The sequence below is a fragment of the Tenrec ecaudatus genome, chromosome 16, assembly GCF_050624435.1.
Source record: "Tenrec ecaudatus isolate mTenEca1 chromosome 16, mTenEca1.hap1, whole genome shotgun sequence".
In the NCBI taxonomy this organism is placed as follows: domain Eukaryota; kingdom Metazoa; phylum Chordata; class Mammalia; order Afrosoricida; family Tenrecidae; genus Tenrec; species Tenrec ecaudatus.
Genome location: NC_134545.1, coordinates 1179259 through 1198634, shown reverse-complemented (window position 1 = coordinate 1198634; position 19376 = coordinate 1179259).

Genomic DNA, 19376 nt, shown 5'->3' with positions numbered 1-19376 from the left:
CGGGGTGCAGAAATATAAAACAAAACCCACTGCGTGGAGGAGGCTCCTCCTCTCGGTGACCCTGTAAGATGGGGTAGAACCAACCCTTAGGGCTTCTGAGACTAAACCCTTGAGGGAGCAGACAGCCTCTAGGAGCAACTGATGGATGTGAACTGGCAACTTCTCCAAACCCACTGTGGACAACAGGGGAAGCTGAGGGCAAAGGGGTCTCCTGGGGTGCCAAGCCGAAGCCCCTCAAAGGGGGTGGCTCAGAGCAGAAAACCATTCTCTTATAGTCCAGGAGGCCAGAGGGGCAAACCCAGGGCTAGCAGAGCCATGTTCCCACCCAGAGCTCTAGGGGTGGGCCATCCCCCCATCCCTGACTTTCCCAGCTTCCCCTAGCTAGCTGGTGCAGCCTGACTCCATCCGGGGCCTCATCATCAAGACACCCCTCTCTCTGTGCACCTGAGCCTGTTCTCTGCTTTATAACACACCACACACCCTGCTCCAGCACCAGGAAGGAGCCCTGCCATTAGAGTGCAGTCACAAGGTCCTCAGGCAAACCCACCAGTCACTCTGGGGAGGAAGATGAGGCTGTCTGCTCCTATAGAGAGTTACAGCCTCAAAAACCCACAGGGGCGGTTCTACCCTGCCCATAAGGGCGCTGTGGGTCAGAATGAACCCACGGCAGTGAGCTTAGCACAACCTGGAGTTAATGAGTAGCATCTCCAGACTAGTCTTGGAGATCTAGGGCTGCTGTCATAGAAATACCACAGTGGTGGCTTTGGCCAACAGATTTATTCTCCCACAGTTTAGGAGGCTGGAAGCTCAAGTTCAGGGCACCAGGCCCGAGGAAAGGCTTTCTGTCCCTGCCATCAATCTTCACTGGGTCTAGGAGGTTCTCAGTACAGGGACCCTGGGCTTAAGGGACATCCTCCACTCCTGGCTCTTCTTCCTCAGTGATAGTTAATAGGTCCCCCTCTCTCTGCATTATTTTCTCTCCTTTAAGGTGAAAGGAACCCCCCCCCCCAATATCAGATCAAAGCTGTGACCTGAGTAAGGGCATTGCATCCCACCCCAGTCCCCTTAACATTCAAGCCTGATCACACCAGGTCACATCACAGAGGATGATCACGTCATTGCATGATTGCCAAATCATTGTGAGTCAGCTTGGATTTGGGGCAGACATAATAATAATTCAAGCCACAACAGGTGGAGATGAGAACTCTCTGCTTTTGGTAAACCTGAAAGTTCCCTAAAAAGTAAAGTCTATTTTTTAATCTACCTGAATTGCACATGTTTAAAAAAATCATGTGATAAGTTTTGACAAATTTAACTAAGCAACAGATGGGCTGGGTGCAGCACAGGTGCAGAACATGGCCTTATTTTTAAGACTCCACATCCAGCCTCGGGAGTGAATACCAGAGAGGTAAGGAAGTGGTAGACATAAAGCAGCAGAATAAACTCACATATGCTCAAGTGGCCGGGGTGCCACAAAGGACAACAGGTCAGGAGCTGAGGGGCACAGATTAGTCAGAGAAGAAAAAGGGGTGAGGCTGACTGTGCTGAGAAAGAAAGTGGATGGGTGGTCCAGGACATGCCAAGAGTTGAGGCCAATTGCAGTTACAGTGAACCATTCCCAAGACCACACCCACATTTGACACTTACTACAATGTGCAGGGGTTCCCTAAGTCCTCCTCAGCTTCCAGAATTCACTAGGATGACTCACGCAGCTCAGTGAACACTGTCCTACTCACCAACGTGACCAGACTTGAACTGCTGTCTAGTTGAATGTGATTCAAAGCGACCCTTGTATGACAGAGAACTGCCCCCATGAGGTTTCCACTGCTGTAAATCTTTACAGAAACAAACTTCCACACTTTCCTCAGCAGCTGGGAGTATCAAACTGCTGACCTTTCAGTCCGTAGCCAAGCACTCAACCCATTGTACCAGCAGGGCTCCTGTCTTTAAATTATGCTTCATGACATGGAAAGGATACAGATTAAACTTAGCCGAAAGAAGAAATACAAGGGGCAGATCCAGGAGCCAAAAATGTGTAGCATCTGCTGTGTTCTACCTGGGGTCCTGCCAACCAGGGATGCTCACTGAACAAAGCTAGGCGCCCAAAGTTTTCCTTGAGGTGCAGTACAGAAAGGAGCCCTGATGGTACTGTGGCTGCTCATCATAAGGGTGATGGTTCAAACCCACCAGCCACCCCATGGGAGAAAGATGAGGCTTTTTGTACCCATCGATATACACAGTCTCATAAACACAAAGGGGCAGTTCTATTCTGTCCTATACAGTCTCTCTGAGTTGGAATGAACTTGACAGCAGTGGGTTGTCCAAGTGGCTGATCTCGGTCTCCTGCCCTAAACCCAACCCCCACTTACAGCTCAATGCTATTACCTAGCCAGCCCAAAGCCACCTTGCAAGCAGAGGTCACCTGCAAGGAGCAGAGGGTAAAGGCCAGACCTCTTGTATAATCTTAGACTCTTTACTAGGCCCAGGGTCTTCACACGGAGGTTGGCTCTGAGCTATGATTTGAGTGATAAGAGGAGGCAGCCATAGTAAATCTACTTAGGAAGTAAGAGTCCAACAGAAAGTAAAAACAAAAGCAAGAGAGCTGAAGCTTTCCTGGATTGGGTTTGGGGTGTGAGTGGGTTCCTATTTAGGAATGGAGTAGGAGAAGCAGAGACCAGGCCAGCCAGAAGAGAGAAGAGCTAGTGACCTAGACTTGGACATGCCAGGGATGCACATGGGTCTTCTTAATTTATGACTTCGATACACTTTTCATAATTTACAGCAAAAGCAATCATGTGATGGATGTGAGCAAAACAAAGATTCTCTGTTTTGACCCAGTGATGGCAAAAGAGGAGCGGAGAGGAGGCAATGATAGCAGAGTTGATCTAAGAATGAGTTAAATATCTTGCTGTGGCTGTTAGGTGCTGTTGATTCTGACTCAGAAACCCGTGTACTACTGCCTGCTCCCGAGCCATGGTCACCAACTTTGATATGTTTGGGTCGATTGCTGCAGCCACTCTGTCAATCCATTTCCTTGAGGATCTTCCTCTTTCTCACTAACCCTCCACTTTTCCAAGCATGATGTCCTTCTCCAGGGACTTTCCTCTCCTTCCTGACATGTACACAGTGCATAAAAATCTTGCCATCCTCACTTCTAAGGAGCATTCTGGTTGTACTTCTTTCAAGAGAGATTTGTTCATTTTTCTGGGCAGTTCATGGTAGCCAGTATTCTTCACCAACACCATAAACTCTCTGGTCCTTCTTTCATGTCCTTTATTCACTAGCTAGTTCTCCCATACGTATGACTCGGTGGAAACTTAATAAAAAAGGAATGGAATTGGGGGTGGCAAAAACACTTGGTCCTACTCCAGCACTGGAGATCCTGGATCAAGCCCTACTCCAGCATTGGAGATCCTGGATCAAGCCGTACCTGACACAAATCACCCTAGAGTTCTTGGATGTCTTCTTGTTTTTTTCACTTAGAAAGGAGAAGCCTTGATACATTGCCATGAGTGGAAAGTGGACAGTATTACAGATCACAAACTCTGAAGTATATGAACCCCAGATGAGTAGGGATTTGGGTCTGTTTTGTTCACTGCTGTACCCCAGATGCCTACAACATTCCTGGCATATTGTAGGTATGCAGTGCATATTTGTAACATAAAGGAATGGACGTTCAGACGTGACTTTGAACCCCAGATCTGTTATTACCGCCTCTGTCACTTTGAACCAAATGATCCATCACTACGCCTCAGTGATCCAGCCTCTGCCAGTAGAAACTATGATTTGTCCTAATTCTCTTCCCTGCAAACAAAAGGTGCAAATCACTAGTCTTTAATCAATTTATAAGAAATGAGTCTCTCTGGAACAATTAGCATGCAATTAAAGGGAAATCCCAGCTAAATTACACATGGTAAAATTTGCTGAAAAAATGGTTTGAAAGATTGAACAGTCGTATTCTCCTAACAGTGAAAACAGCAGCAACAACAACAAAATTCCCCAGGGAAATCAGACTGAGGAGAAACAATTGGTAAAATAAAACTTAACAGCATCAACAAATATGCTGAACAGCACTTTCATTTTTTCAACAAATACATGCTGAAAATGTTCTCTTAGTCTAAAAAGCCAACAAAGAATCAAGTCTTCTTAACCCTTTCACAACCAAATTATTTTCTACTGTGAATTTTATGTTGACACCATGTATTTCATCAAAACCCACACCAAGCCCACTGCTGTTGAGCCCATTCCAATTCATAGTGACTTTATAGGGCACAGCAGAACTTTCCCTAGGTTTTCCAAGGCTGGGATCTTTATGGAAGCAAACTGCCAGTGACCGATGGCTTCTAACAACCAACCTTTCAATTAGTGGTCCAGCACTCGCTTATCCACTGCATCAAGGGACACTGAAATCAGAGGGGAAATGCTTTGAAGTAATGTGGATTTTGATTCATCTATGTGGGACTCTTATGTCCCAAGTGGACTCTGGTGGTGGGATTGGTGAGGGGTGTTGGTAGACAGATAATCGTAATTATTTTCTCTGTGTTAGGTTACCAGACAATGTAATTGATACAACAGAACCAATTTAGAGTCCTAAAAACCCCCTTAATTGCGGGGTTTGAGGTGAGGGTTTTGTGTTTGTACAGCGGCAGTGTGGTAGTTACATAATTTCATGTCAACTTGAAGACATACAAAAGTGGGGGGTATTCAGCTGTCAATCAGGCCACAGCCTGATGGTGCCTCCTTGCAGGAGGGGACCTTGAGACCTCCCCTTCTCCCTTGGCCTTCACCTCCCTGCTGGCTGACCAGGTAGCTTCCAGAGCCACTGCCACTGGATCTACATAACTTTGAACCCACTGGCCTGTGATCTTCCTGCATTCTGCATCATTGCCTGTGGCTGCGGGAGTCTGAAGAGGGAGTTATGGACTTATGGACTTGAGTTGGACTGGGGTGGGATGTTTACTTTTTATTCCTTTTTAAGTTTATACATTTTATTGAGGGTTCTTCCAGTTCTTGTACCAATCCATACATCAATTGTATCAAGAACATTTGTGCATATGTTGTCATCATTCTCAAAACATTTTTATTATTATCATTTTATTAGGGGCTCATACAACTCTTATCACAATCCATACTTCCATCCAGTATGTCGAGCACAATTGTACATTTGTTGCCATCATCATTCTCAAAACATTTTCTTTCAATTTGAGCCCTTGGTATCAGCTCCTCACTTTTCCCCTCCCTCCCTCACAAACCCTAGATAATTTATAAGCTATTATTTTTTCATGTCTTACACTATCTGATGTCTCCCTTCACCCACTTTTCTGTTGTCTGTTCCCCAGAGAGGGGGTTGTATGTAGATAATTGTGATCTGCTTCCCTTTTTTCCCCCAACTTCTCCTTACCCTCCTGGTATTGCTACTCTCATTATTGGTAATGAGAGGTTGGGGTGTTTTCTTGATATACAATTACTTCTTTTTTTTTAATCATTTTATTGGGGACTCATACAATTCTCATCATAATCAATACATGCATCCATTGTGTCAAGAACATAAGTATATTTGTTGCCATCATCATTCTCAAAACATTTGCCTTCTACTTGAGCCCTTAATATCTGCTGCACATTTTCCTACTCCCTCCCCACTCCCCCCTACCTCATGAACCCTTCATCATTCATAAATTATTATTATTTTGTCATATGTTACACTGTCCGTCTCCCCCTGCCTTCTTCTCTGCTGTCCCTCTCCCTACAATTACCTCTTGATATAAAGCTCTTTCTTACACATATATGAGTCTCACTGGGTTTGTTTCTCTAGTCAGCCCAGCTTAACCCAGACAGGCGATGCTAAGGTAACATCCTTTCTTTGGGGAGTCTATTTTGATTCCTTTTGTTAAAGGAATGTGTTTAACCAAAGACAGAGACAATTGTAATTTTCCCTTGAAGGCTCTGTACCCTCCTATGGCCAAATATTATAATGAAAGGATATTATATCTGTAATGATTTATGATCTCTGATACCCTCTCTAAAGTTAATATGAGTCTGAATTAACTCAACGGCAGTGGGCTTTTAGTGTCTGTAAGACATGCCTATTGGTGCTTGGGAGTGTTGCAATCAGCAAATCATGCATGTAGCTATGTGGACCTTGGGTACATTGTAAACCAGCATATAAAATCTGGGAGTAAGAGAGATATGTAGTAAAACTGCGAAACATTACAGTCCGTGTAAATGATGGTCTTCACAAGTGAAAGTATTAACGAGGAAAACCGAGGTGATGGGGAAAGTGCAGGAGAGATAGACTGCTGTGAAGTAAGTTGCTTCCAGGGGTACATTAGAAAGGAGGAGGATTGGGGAGTATATGAAAATCTTGGAATTACTATACAGTCAACGGCACGTACAAATTAGCAGTGCTGATTATTAGGTTGCTTAGTAAGGAAAACTGGATTGTTGCAGATGCCAGTGCAAGGAATTATTAACCCACAGTTAGAAGGTCTTGGATTATTAAGTAAGTCCGTAGCTAGCTTTTTTTATTTAAAGATATGGGTTTTCTACTCCCATAAACAGTTACAGTCTTAGAAACCCACAGGGGGTCACTGTGAGTCAATATTGGCTTGATGGCAGTGAGTTTGGTTTGGTGAAATTTGGGAGAAAAGTTTAGACCAAGTGGGATTCTCACACTTTGTCAGCATGCGAACTACTTATAAAATGATCAAGTCGAAATGAGCTACCAACTACAAAAATGCAAAACATGTATTTATTTTTATTTATTACATTTATTCATAAATTCATTGAGAATTCTTTATATTACAATGTATGTTGATGTACCTGGCATAACTGCATGAGTCCATATTGCACAACACAATTAACTATGTATATTTTTTGTCATTACCTGAGTTTACTCTGAAGACTTGCACTGGATGGAATGAGCCAGGGATGCATAGTCCGGACAGTAGGTGCTGAGAGCCAAACTCAAGCACGCTTCCAAATGATCATCCATCATGGTGGAACGGTACTTGGACTTAATGAGCTTTATGTGGGAAAAGGCTGACTCACATCAATAAGTAGAGCCGAATAATGCAGTCAAGGAGGTAGCGCATTTTCTCATGTTTGGGTACTTTCCTTCTGTGAGTAAGTTCCAGAACTGTTCATGCGCTCTGTACTTCAGCTGAAGGTCGGCTTGTAGTGTCAAAATCTCCCATTCCATATGAACGTGATACGTTTTTGTCTTCTAACTTGGTCCAGCTCCCCCGCTCATTTTAAATTCCTTTCTTACGCTTAAGAGAGAAAAAAAAAACAAGGTCTACAAATTGGCGACAATTTAGCTTGTCAGTTTCGCTGCACTTAGCGCAGTTGTTTGCACATGCGCTTGACACCTATGATTGCATCTGGTTGGCTGTGCTGTAAGTGCTGTAAGTGCTGTAAGTTAAGTGACGGGATTGATGATAGGCTTACGTCTATTTTTTCAATGCCATGCGATCTCCCCACACTACATTTGCAATCAACTAATAGATCGCCATTGACGTATTGAGCACCCCTGGTTTAGAGGGTTTGTTTTCATCTTAATTGATTCAGTTGATAGGATATAACCAACCAACATCAGTAGATGTAGTGGCCCATATGCTTTCAAGTATAGAAAAGAGGGGTTCTATTGGGTAAGGCAGGGTTGTGACTCTCCTGTAATTGAAAGTGAGGTGCTTAAAGGCAACAAGAGGGCCCTATTTTCTACCATAGAATCTCTCTGTTGATTGATTTCAAGTAGATCTAGAAAGAGCGGTCCTGTTTCTGAAATTTGTATTTTACATCTCCACTTGAATAAAAGACTTCTTCTTAAACATGTAATCGGGTAAAAATTGAAACATGTCTTCAGCAGAGTCTAAAGAGATCAAAGTCGAATGAGAATAAATTAAAATTTGTTCTTAATTAGCAAGCTCCAGTTTCTTTGAAGTTTTGTTATTCTGGGACAAGGGACCTTGTAAATGTGTGGGGCTGATGGCAGATAGGGTGATATTACTCACTCACTGCTATCAAGTCAATGCCGACTCACAGAGATGCTATGGGACAGAACTACCCTATGAGTTTCCAACACTGTAACTGTTTACTGGAGTAGAAAGCCCTGTCTTTCCCCCTCTGAGCGGCTGGTGGTTTCGAACTGCTGATTTTTCAGATTGCAGCCCAATGCATGACCACACGTGTCCGTTAAAAGTGTATGTGGCTCCCTGTTTATTTGGATAGTCATTTCTCCTTCTGAATTTAGAACTACATAGGAAACACCCTTGGAAATTTCCTGGAGCCCTTTCACATGGCTTGATAAAGGACTTTGTCAGTAGACGATTACCAACTTTCATTTTTAACATCGACAGTCCTTTACAAAATGTCTAGTTTCTTACTAAACCTACAAACATTGGTTTTGGCTGCAAAGTTACCTCTAAGGCCCCTGAGCTGGGAAGGAGGCTGTTTTCTGGGCTGGGTTTGAAGTTGTGATTGTACAACCCAGAGTTTATTAGCCCTGGCTGTATGTAGTTTTCTGTTTTACTTTTGGGTTTACTGTTTTGAGCCAATTTTAGGACTATAGTGGTTAGTTCTTGGTTAGGAACATTTTCCCAATTTAGGCAATGTTGGTTGACCAGTCCAGTAAGCTCAGGACAGAGGCCTTGAAAGAACAGGGAATTAAAGGCTATGCATGCTCCACATTCTTCTAGCTGAAGCCAGAGTGCTTTTGGGAGAGCATAAACAGCTGATCCCAAAATTTATTTTTAAAAGTCATCCCTATTTTTGTTTTGCTTTGTTTTGAATTCCGGATTTTACTTCAATAAATCTTATGAGGAAACACGATTGGAATAGTTCTTCATGAATCTTTGCCAAAATTGTTGGCTTGCTTTACACCCTCGAACGCACACATGGTTATATGTTTTTTCAGGATATTGTCACTCTGCTGCACCCATCTCTCCATAGTTGGGATTTCCTGATCCCAAAGGTACAAAAAAGAGTGCTTCAAAAAGTACATGGAAAGTGGAATTAAAAGATCATAGAATCTTTCCATCTACTTTTTGAAGCACCTTGATATTAATTAATTGGCATTAAGTCTACTAACCCAGGTTTATCAATGTCCATTCAAGGTAACCACTATGCTAACAGGTTCCTGAACAAAAGAAGGTGGAGCGCGTGGAACCATGAGGATAGAAAAGGGAAGCGAGGATCAGTCAGTCTCTCAAGAGTTTTGATCTGAGGGGAGTTTGATCTGAGAGGGCTTACCTGGAGCACCCGTGGAGGCTGACCTGATGGAGGTGGATGAGCACAAACGGTGTGCACCAGCACAGGGAAGCACCAAGTTCCTGACTCCCTCCGGCCACCACCAATACATGCCTTCGGATCCTGCCAACGCTGCTAAGGAAATATGGAACAGCACAACAAAGAATTCGGTGGTTGGTTGTTTTTGAGAGAGAAATGCGTAGAATAAAGCCCGGACTCTGCAAAAGAGAGTCTAATTAAAGAGAGACTGATTGAGAACAGAAGCAGCTCGAGTTGGGGAAGCAACAAGATTAGCCACTCTGCTGAGATGGATCGTGATAAGGGCTTATACGACACAAACTGCAGGCCGCTGGGGTCCAGGTACACTCACCTCCATCACTTCATACCTGGGCTGGTTGAATAAGGTGAGAGAAAATTCCCACCACTGCCACCCACTTGAGTCAGACTCACAGGGACCCAGGAGGGCAGAGTAGAACCACTCCAATAGGCTTCTGAGACCACACCCCAAACTTCCCACCAAAACGTGTCCTCTTGGCTGTTCCAGTTGTGCAAACAGCTTTCTGTCAGCCCTTTTCCCTCCTTTATAATCTCCCAAGTACGGCCCCTCCTCATTAACTAGTTCAGAAGACACAATAATGTGGGAATTAACCAGGTAACATTGGATCTTACTTATCGTGCCACAAAATAAACATGCACATACATCACTTAGCGCTTGGGTCTGCATTACACACAAATACGCTCCGTCAAGGCTTTTTAGGATCTTCATCAGCTAGGACATTGTGCTGTGTTCAAACTCCCTAGTAACAAGCCCCTCGGAGAATGACAGGGAAGCTGATTGGCTCAGTAACTCCCTCCAATCAACAGACTGAGAAGCAAGGCCACATCAAAAAGCTATGGTTGCCGGTTCACAAAGAAAGGGGGTCATTGTGAGGTAGGCCTGGACAGGCACTCTACTGTCCCTAGAGAGGAGAAAGGGGCCAATGAAACACCACCGAGTCATGACTGAGATGCTGTGAAAAGCTGAATGAGGGGCCTGGGGCAGAAGTTGCTCGGTGGTAGAATTCCCACCGTCTATGTGTGGGACCCCTGCTCAATTTCCAGCCAATGACCCAGGGCACAGCCACTCTCCATCGGCCAGTGGAGGCTTGTGTGTTGTTAGGGGGATGATCAGGTTCCAGTGGCACTTGCAGACCAGCGGTTCTCAACTGGAAAGAGCAGGAGGTCTAAGAGTATTGAGTAATTATTGATCACGCTGCTCGTGACACTCAACCTTCCTAATGCTGTGACCCTTTCATAAGAGTGCCTCATGGGGTCATGACCCCCCCAACCATAAAATTATATTAATTGCTACTTCATCACTGTCATTTTGGTACTGTTATAAATCATGCGACCCCTGTGGAAGGGTCGTTCGACCCCCAAAGGGATCATGACCCACAGGTTTAGAACCACTGTTCTAGACTAAAACAGACTGGGGAGAAAGGTCTGGTGATCGACTTCCAAAAATCTACCCATGAGAACCCTATGGATCACGAGGTGATCCCTCAAGTGATCATAACAAGTGCAAAGGGTCAAACAGCATGTTGTCCCTCTGTGCTCGGGGCTGCCATGAGTCGGGGGTCTGCCGTGATGACAGGTAACAACTAGTTGAGGATGATAACTCAAACACTCACTGCCATCAAGTTGATTCTGACTCATAGTCACCCCAAGGGACAAAAAAGAACTTTGGGTTCCTGAGGCTGCAGATCTTCGTGGGCACAGAGAGCCTCATCTTCCTCCCTTGGAGCAGCTGGTGGGTTTCAACTGCTGGTCTTGAGGTTAGCAGGCCAATGCATAATCTACTCTACCAGATGCATAGGCGATGCATGGTTTGAGCCTCTGCCAAGTGCCAGGCCATGGGCATGAAGTGCCTGTTGTCTCGCCCCGTGGAGTCAGGCTGTGGTTGGTAGAGATGTGCCATAACACACACCAAATGTGGGCTCCCGGAGATGCTCACCCAAGCCCCAGTGCACAGAGTGGTTATTGGGAGCCCTTTACACAGGCAAGACCGATGTACTGATTGCTTTGCCCCTCAGTTGATCTCGGCCTCTAAAGCCTCCACGTTGTCGCCCCATTGTTGGCCTTGTGCCGCATGCAGCCCTTCCCCTAGCCCCCATCCAAAATCACATGGTTAGGGTATTATCCAGAGCGACCCAGCAAGGAGACTGGTGACTCCCTCCTGAAAGTGGGCAAGGCCCAGACTCACTGAAGGAAAAGGTCATGCTTGCGCCTCACAGTCGGTCATGTGTTTGCCCCCACAATTGTTTTCCTCCAGAGTGAGTGATCCAAGAAGCAAGATGGAAACCCAGGAGTCTTCACATATTGTCGGTTAGACGTGAATCACCAAGACCCGCCCACACCCAAAGACCAGGGAATGAGGCTCAGCTTTGTGAGAGGAGACGTATAAGACAATTGATGGGCATTCTTAAAAACCATCATGTTTCAAATGCTGGCAACTGGTTCAGATATCAGCATGGTTGTTGTTTTTTTTTGGGGGGGTGGGGGCGCTTGTTTGTTTTAGAAGTGTGAACGTTTAAAGAGCAATTTTTTAATTCAATTCATACTTTGTTTTTTGGTCATAGTGACTGCTACAACCCTGCAATGTACCTCTTCCTACTCCCCCGCTGTGTTTCCCGGTTCCCATTTGACCTTTCCCATCTCCCCCTGCCTTCTGAGCTGTGTCCCTGAGCAAATGCTTCCTGCAGTTCTGCTTCAGTTGATTGTTCTAAAGGCACTCACACCTCCCTGGTGGTATTTACTTGATAGGCCTGTTTACTGCATGGCTGACAGTTGGGCCATGTGGGCAAGGTCAGTGCCTGGAGTGAAGGGTGTCTAAGGCTCATCGTGGCCAGTCTTCCACCAGTCACTACCAGAGCAGTAAGCTGGTTTTTGTTTTTTGTCTGTTTTTATTAAGCAAAATAATTTTGAGTTTGGCTCTACATTTTTCTCCCAGTGTATCCAGGAATTCCTATTGTGATCCCTTTCAGAACAATCAGCAATTGTAAGCTGATTCTAGTCTGAGTTGGGGGAGATGGGATTCTATGAACCGGGTTTGTAACCCCTGCTGACACAGATCAAACAACCTTTCTCAAGGTTTGAGTTAGTATTCCCTGGGGCACTAATTTGTATCTCTGTCTTACCTGGATCTCTTGATGAAAGAGATCAGTACTTGAATGAACATGTGGCAGGGATAGATGACAAACTTCTCACCATTTTAATTTCAGGAAAATAAGGTTGATGCAGATTCTGAGAAGTAACAAGTAGCTGCTCTTCGAGAGGTTGGTGGAACCTCCTAGACGGTGACCCTCAGACACCCTTCAGTCGGTGGCCCAACTTTGCGGCTATTAGAGGAAAAACACAGACAGGTACTCCTTCCTTAGAACAATCAACCACATGAGACCAACAGGGCAGCATTTGCCCTGGGACGAAGCTCAGAAGGAGGAAGGGAGAGGAAAGGAGGACAAATGGGGATGGGAAACACAGGAGGAAGTGAGAAGAGTTCTGTTACATTGTGGGGATTATAAAATGTGGATGCATTCCTAAATGGGAAATCCATGTTGGCCATATCCGCATGCTATGTGAGCTCTTGGAGGGCAGGAACTGGACAGCTGACAGCTCTCCCTCCAATGTCAAGAGCTCCTTAATTGCATCCAGGTTTATAACTAGGATTAAAACATGTGCCATCAAGAAAAAACAAATGGATAAATTATCAAGGGTTCACGAGGGAGGGGGGAGTGGGGAGGGAGGAAAAAATGAGGAGCTGGTACCAAGTGTTCACGAAGAAAGAAAATGTTTTCAAAATGATGGCAACATCGGTACAAGTGTGCTTGACACAATGGATGGATGGATGGATGGATGGATGGATGGATGGATGGATAGATGGATGGATGGACTGTGATAAGAGCTGTAAGAGCCCCCAATACAATAAATTGTTTGAAATCTGCCAAGTTCCAGTCACAACATCTCCTCTTTCTTTGAGCCAGATACAGTCACACTAGGCTGACTGATCAGAAGCATTATGATCAAAGAGGTTGGTGTTTCATGGTTGGAAAGTAACTGTCAGTCCTTGCTTCATTTATCCCTTCCTCTGCTGCGAATGGAAGGGCTGGAGATCCTGAGGTACCTCGAGGTGACTCCATCGAAAGGCCTGCCACTGAGAACGCTATGGAGCACAGTTCTACCCTAACACCCAAAGGGATTCCATGGGTCGACAGCAACTCCAAGGGAAGCAGTACTGCTATTGACTGAGAGCTGGGAGCAGGAAGACTGAGATCTAGAGGGAACAGGATGAAAACTTGGAAATGGAGGGCACACAAATCTCAACAACAGGTTTGACATGTTGAGCCCTAGTGAGTGAACACAAGACGAATTGTGGGATGGCAATGTACAAAAATGAACAAAGGTCACTAAAAAGACCGGAAAGAAAGAAAAGACCAACACAGAGTGTGTTAGTCAGGGTAGACTAGAGAATCAAATTCATAGACATACACGTCTATAAGAGAGAGTTTTATATAAAGGGTAACTGTACATTAAGAAAATATCCCAACCCAGGCCAGTCCAAGGTCATATGTCGGATATTAGCCCATATTTCTGATATCAATCTATAAAGTCCTCTTCAAACTCACGAAACACATGTGATGATGCTGAATGCAGAAGGTCACAGGCAGTGGGTAGAAAGTCTTTGGTGGTGGAAGCATCTCAGTGCTGGCAAGGGTCTCCACGTGGCCATTCCAGTTCTCAGAGCTGCATCAGGGTAGGTCCTTGTGGCGTCTCCTCAGGGAAGCCTCGCAGGAAGTCAGCCTTGTCAGTAGAGAGTCTCCAAAGGAGTGAACCAAGAGAGGTAGATATCTTCCGCCTCCAGGGAAGAAGTACCAGAGGTCCCAGAATTCTCAGGAGAAAACCATGCCCACACAGAAGTCTCATTGGCTAGCTCCAGACTGACAGGTAGACTCCACCCCTACACTCTTCATCCTTAAAATGACACAGATTAGATGACTACCACACAGATGCCAGGCGAGAGTCTGGAGCATAGAGTAGCTAAAGTGAATGGAAGAAATGATGAAGTAAAGGGGCTGAACAGAACAATTCAAAAGGCAGCTGACAAAGTCAAATAATATAAGGAAATGTGCACAAAGAAAAAAAGAAGAAAGAAAAATATGCGAAGACCTAGATAGAAAACCAATCAGGAAGAACACAGCATTTCTCAAGTCGAAAGAACGAAGAAAATATTCAAGCCCCAAGTTGTAATATTGAATGATTCTATGACACAATATTGAGTGATGGAGGTAGCATCCATAAAAAGATGGAAGGAATATACAGTCACTATACCAAAAGAAATTGATCAATGTTGAACCATTTTAGGAGACAGTACAGAATTGTAGTAGCTACGAAATTTTATGTTGAATTTAAGATATATAAAAGTATAGGGAAAGCTGATGGTGCCTGGCTATCAAAAGATATAGCACCTGGGGTCTTAAAGGCTTGAAGATAAACAAGCGACCATCTAGCTGAGAAGCAACAAAGCCCACATGGAAGAAGCACACCAGCCACCAGCCTGTGTGATCACAAGGTGTCGATGGGATCAGGTATCAGGCATCAAAGAACAAAAAATCATATCATTGTAAATGAAGGGGAGTGCGGAGTAAAGACCCAAAGCCCATCTGTAGGTAAATGAACATCCCCTTACAGAACGGTTGCGGGGAGGAGACGAGTCAGTCAGGGTGCAGTGTAGCAACGATGAAACATACCACTTTCCTCTAGTTCTTTAATGCTTCCTCCCCACCACAATCATGATCCCAATTCTACCTTACAAATCCGGCTAGACCAGAAGATGTACACTGGTACAGATAGGACTGGAAACACAGGGAACCCAGGACAGAGAAACCCTTCAGAACCAATAATGAGAGTAGCAATACCAGGAGGGTAAGGGGAAGGTGAGGTAGAAAGGGGAACTGATCACAGCATCTACATATAACCCCCTTCCTGGGGGACAGACAACAGAAAAGTGGGTGAAGGGAGACATTGGACAGTGTAAGACTGACAAAATAATAATTTATAAATTATCAAGGGTTTGTGAGAGAGGGGGTGGGGAGAGAGGGGGGAAAAAAGAAGAGCTGATACCAGGGGCTCAAATAGAAAGAAAATGTTTTTAGAATGATGATGGCAACAAATGTACAAATGTGCTTGACACAATGGATGGATGGATGGATGGATGGATGGATGGATGGATGGATGGATGGTGATAAGAGTTGTACGAGCCGCCAATAAAATGATTTAAAAACATAAATTAAAATTAAAAAGTGTAGGGGTGATGTCCAACCTGATAATCAGGTAACTGCCTGATGGTGCCTCCTGTGGTGATGCCTTCCTAAGGAGGCCCAGGGGGACCTCCCTTTCTCAATGCCTTCCCCTTCCTGCTTGCTAGCCACCCTGAGAGCTGCCAGAGCCCGGTCTGGTTTTCCACCTCCCTCGGAGCCACATGACTTTGCAATCACCAGCCTATGATCCTCCTGCATTCTGCATCATTGCACACACCTGTGTGAGTCTGAAGAGGGGCTTAGGGACTCGTGTGGGACTTATGGACTTGAGTTGGACTGTGCTGGGATGCTGTCTTGATTTATAATTACTTCTTGTTATAAAACTCTTTCTTACAAATATATGAGTGTCGCTGGATTTGTTTCTCTGGTCAACCCAGTCTAACACAATAATCAAGAGTCAATGCTGTTGAAGGCAGAAGTTCAAAGTACACTGAAGACACTGGTGAAAAACAAGAATCTAGGGATTGACGGGATACCAATTAAGATGTTTCAACAAACTGATGACATGCTGGAAGTGTTCACTGGTCCAATACCATGACAGTTGGAAGCCCGGCCAGCCAACGGGAAGAGATCCGTATCTGTGCCCATTCAAAGAAAGGGCATCACCCAGAATGGGGAAGTTGTTGAAAATATCACTAAAATCACACGCAAGTAAAATTTTGCTGAAAGTAAGTAAAACATGGCCTTAGCAGTACATCCACAGGAACCTGCCAGAAATTCAGTGAGCAACAGGGATGTCACTGCTGATGTCAGACGAATCTTGGTAGAAAGATGTTTGCCTGTGTTTCATTGATTATGCAAAACAATCAGACTGTTTAGCTCATCACAGATTTAGGGTAAAATTGTGAAGAATGGGAATTCCCGAACATTTACCTGTGCGCATGCTGAACCTGTACATAGACCAAGAGGCGGCCATTCAAATAGAACAAGAAGATACTTAAAATCAGGAAGGAGGTGTGTCAGCGTTGTGTTCTTTCATCATATTGCCTTCATCTATAAGGTGATTAAATAATCCTTGAAGCTGGACCATGTGAAGAAGAACTCGTCGCCTGGATTAGTAGAAGGCTCATTAATAGCCTGTGATGGCACAATCTTGCTCGCTGAGAGTTAGGAAGACTTAAAGCAGTTATTGATGAAGACCAAAGACTACAGCCTTCAGTACGGATGCACTTCACGATAAAGAGAACAAAAAATCCTCCTAACTAGACCAATAAGACAAACAGGCAATCTTGATATTGTCACATCCAATGAAATGAATTTAATTTTACTTGGACCCATGATCAATGCCATGGAAGTAGCAGTGAAAAGACCAAGGGACATATTGCACTGGGCAAATCTACTGCAAAAAAACCAACCTTTTTAGAAGTGTTGAAGAGCAAGTATGTCACTTTGAGGTCTAAAGTGCATCTTCCCAAGGCCATGGTAATGGCCATCACCTTATATACCTGAGAAAGATGGGCTGTAAACCAGGAAGACTGAGGAACCGAGGCCTTTGAATTATGATGTGGGCAAAGAATATTGAATATATCATGATCTGCCTGGGACAATGACCAAATCTATCTTGGAAGAAGTACAGAGAGAATGTTTCCTTAGAAGCAAAGATGAGGCGACTCTGGATATGTTATCGGGAAGGATGAGTCCCTGCAGAAGGACATCATGCTTGGGAAAGGATGGGATCAGCCAAAAAGAAGACGACGATGACTCTCCAAGTGATGGATTGCCACAGTGGCTGAAACAACAGGGTCAAACCTACCAATTGTGAAAATGGCACAGGACTGGAGAAGTACTTCCTTCTGCTGAGCTCAGGGTTGCTATGGGCTGGAATTGATGCCGCAGCACCTAAAACAACAGCATAGGAGACAGGAGCCCCGGCGATGCAGTGGTTACGTACTCGGCTGCTGACCGAAAAGTTAGTGTTTCCAACTCACCAGCTGCTTCTGTAAAAATTGCAGCCCTGGTACAAGGGGTACAGGCAACAGAGGTAACTACTCTTCCAGGCACAAATCTGCAATAACAAAACTATACGAGTGGATGCATAACAGCCATCAAACAGATGTGGGAAGGAGGATGGATAGACATAGGTTTAGCAGAAAATATTTCTACAAATTTATTTACCGATGCCAGAAATATATCCATGATTCCAGTGACACATGAGGCACACATCCATGATGAGGCCCGCACACTCAGACAAAAAGAAATGGCATGCCGGAGTACATCGGACCTCATCTGGCTCCCAAGACTGACTGCCACAAGGCAGGGTCGGATCTCAGGGGAAGCCAGGCCCTAACACATCATTACAGGCCCGGTAGGTGCAATTGTACATCAATAATAAGTAAAGATCATAGTAAAGTTACAAAGAGCATGAGAGATAGAAGTATTGGAATAAAAGGAGTCAGACACAATTCATGGTAGCATGCTCACCTCAGCTCCGCTTGGTGGTCCACATAGAGGGAGAGATATTTAATGGTAGCCCAGGCTTTTATATTCTCAGGTGAAGACATACGTCACAGGAAGGGATTGTGCTATAGGTAATACAGTAATGGGAGGGGGTGATCTAGGGGTATCCACGTAATAGGAAGAGGAGAGATTGGGGGTATACATGTGGCAAGATGGGCGGATCCTAGATTTAGGATGGCAACTTAACTTTGGGTGTCACAGAGTCAGTTTGGCCTGTTCCCTGGCTCAGGTGATAGAGACCATTATTGGTAGGGTGTGAAAGCTAAGGCCTCAGGGAGGAATAGTTTATTGTGCCCAGCAGCAGAGAGCAAGGCCTACCCTGTATCTGGTGACTAACTGCCCTCAGGGAGGATGTCTGTAAGCGTCTGACCTCCCCCCACAGTCAAACATGCCTCCACCTTCAGTCTTTCATACCTCACTTTGACACCAACCATTCTCCTCATGGCACTATCCTTTCCCCACACTATTTCTACTGGATTCCATAATTCATTGCAATGGCTACACAGAACTCACAGATATTCACGATTCTGGGGCTTATTAGAGAAGTTAACGGGTCATAAAATTCAGGTTAGAAGTGCTCAGAATACAGTTGTTCATGCTGGACAGTTTTTTTCCCTGCTGTGCTCTTGTTGGTAGTGAGATGCCCCCCTTCCTACTTCTGAGATAGCTCGTTTTATACCCAGCAGGACGGAAATCACAATTAACTCTGTTAACAATCACTCTGAATTCTATCAGTGTCTTCCCCCACCTTTTCACCTAATTCCATCAGGAAAGGGTTATTTGGCAGAAGTTACAGACAATATGGCCATAAGAGCTGCATTCAATAATTGATGCGTTGCGCACAGGACTGGGCCATTGTGTTGTACGGTGTCACTGAATTAGAACAGAGTCAAAGGCACTTAACAACAAATGGAACGACACACAGGGGGATGGAAACTTCACACGATGGAAACTTCTGAGTCAGATCCAAACACTTTGAGGGAATGGTGGGGCTAGGGACCTTAGACCAAAGTTTCAGGGAACCCAAAGTCCACTGATATAACACAGTCCACAAAGCCAAGGTTCTGCAACCTACCTTGGGAAGTAGTGATGAGTTGTAAAGCCTGTGAACAGTGATCTAAGGTGCAACCACTGGTCCCATGTAAAGAGGGGTGAAAAATATGTAACAAGCATGGAAAGAGTCTGATGGGCTAATGACCATGCAAACCTCAGCCTTCATGACCCTGAGACTGGAAGAACTAGACGGTGCCTAGCTACCACGCTGACTGCTCTGAAAGAAATTAATTACACTACAAGTCCTAATGAGGGAGACAGTGGGAGAAA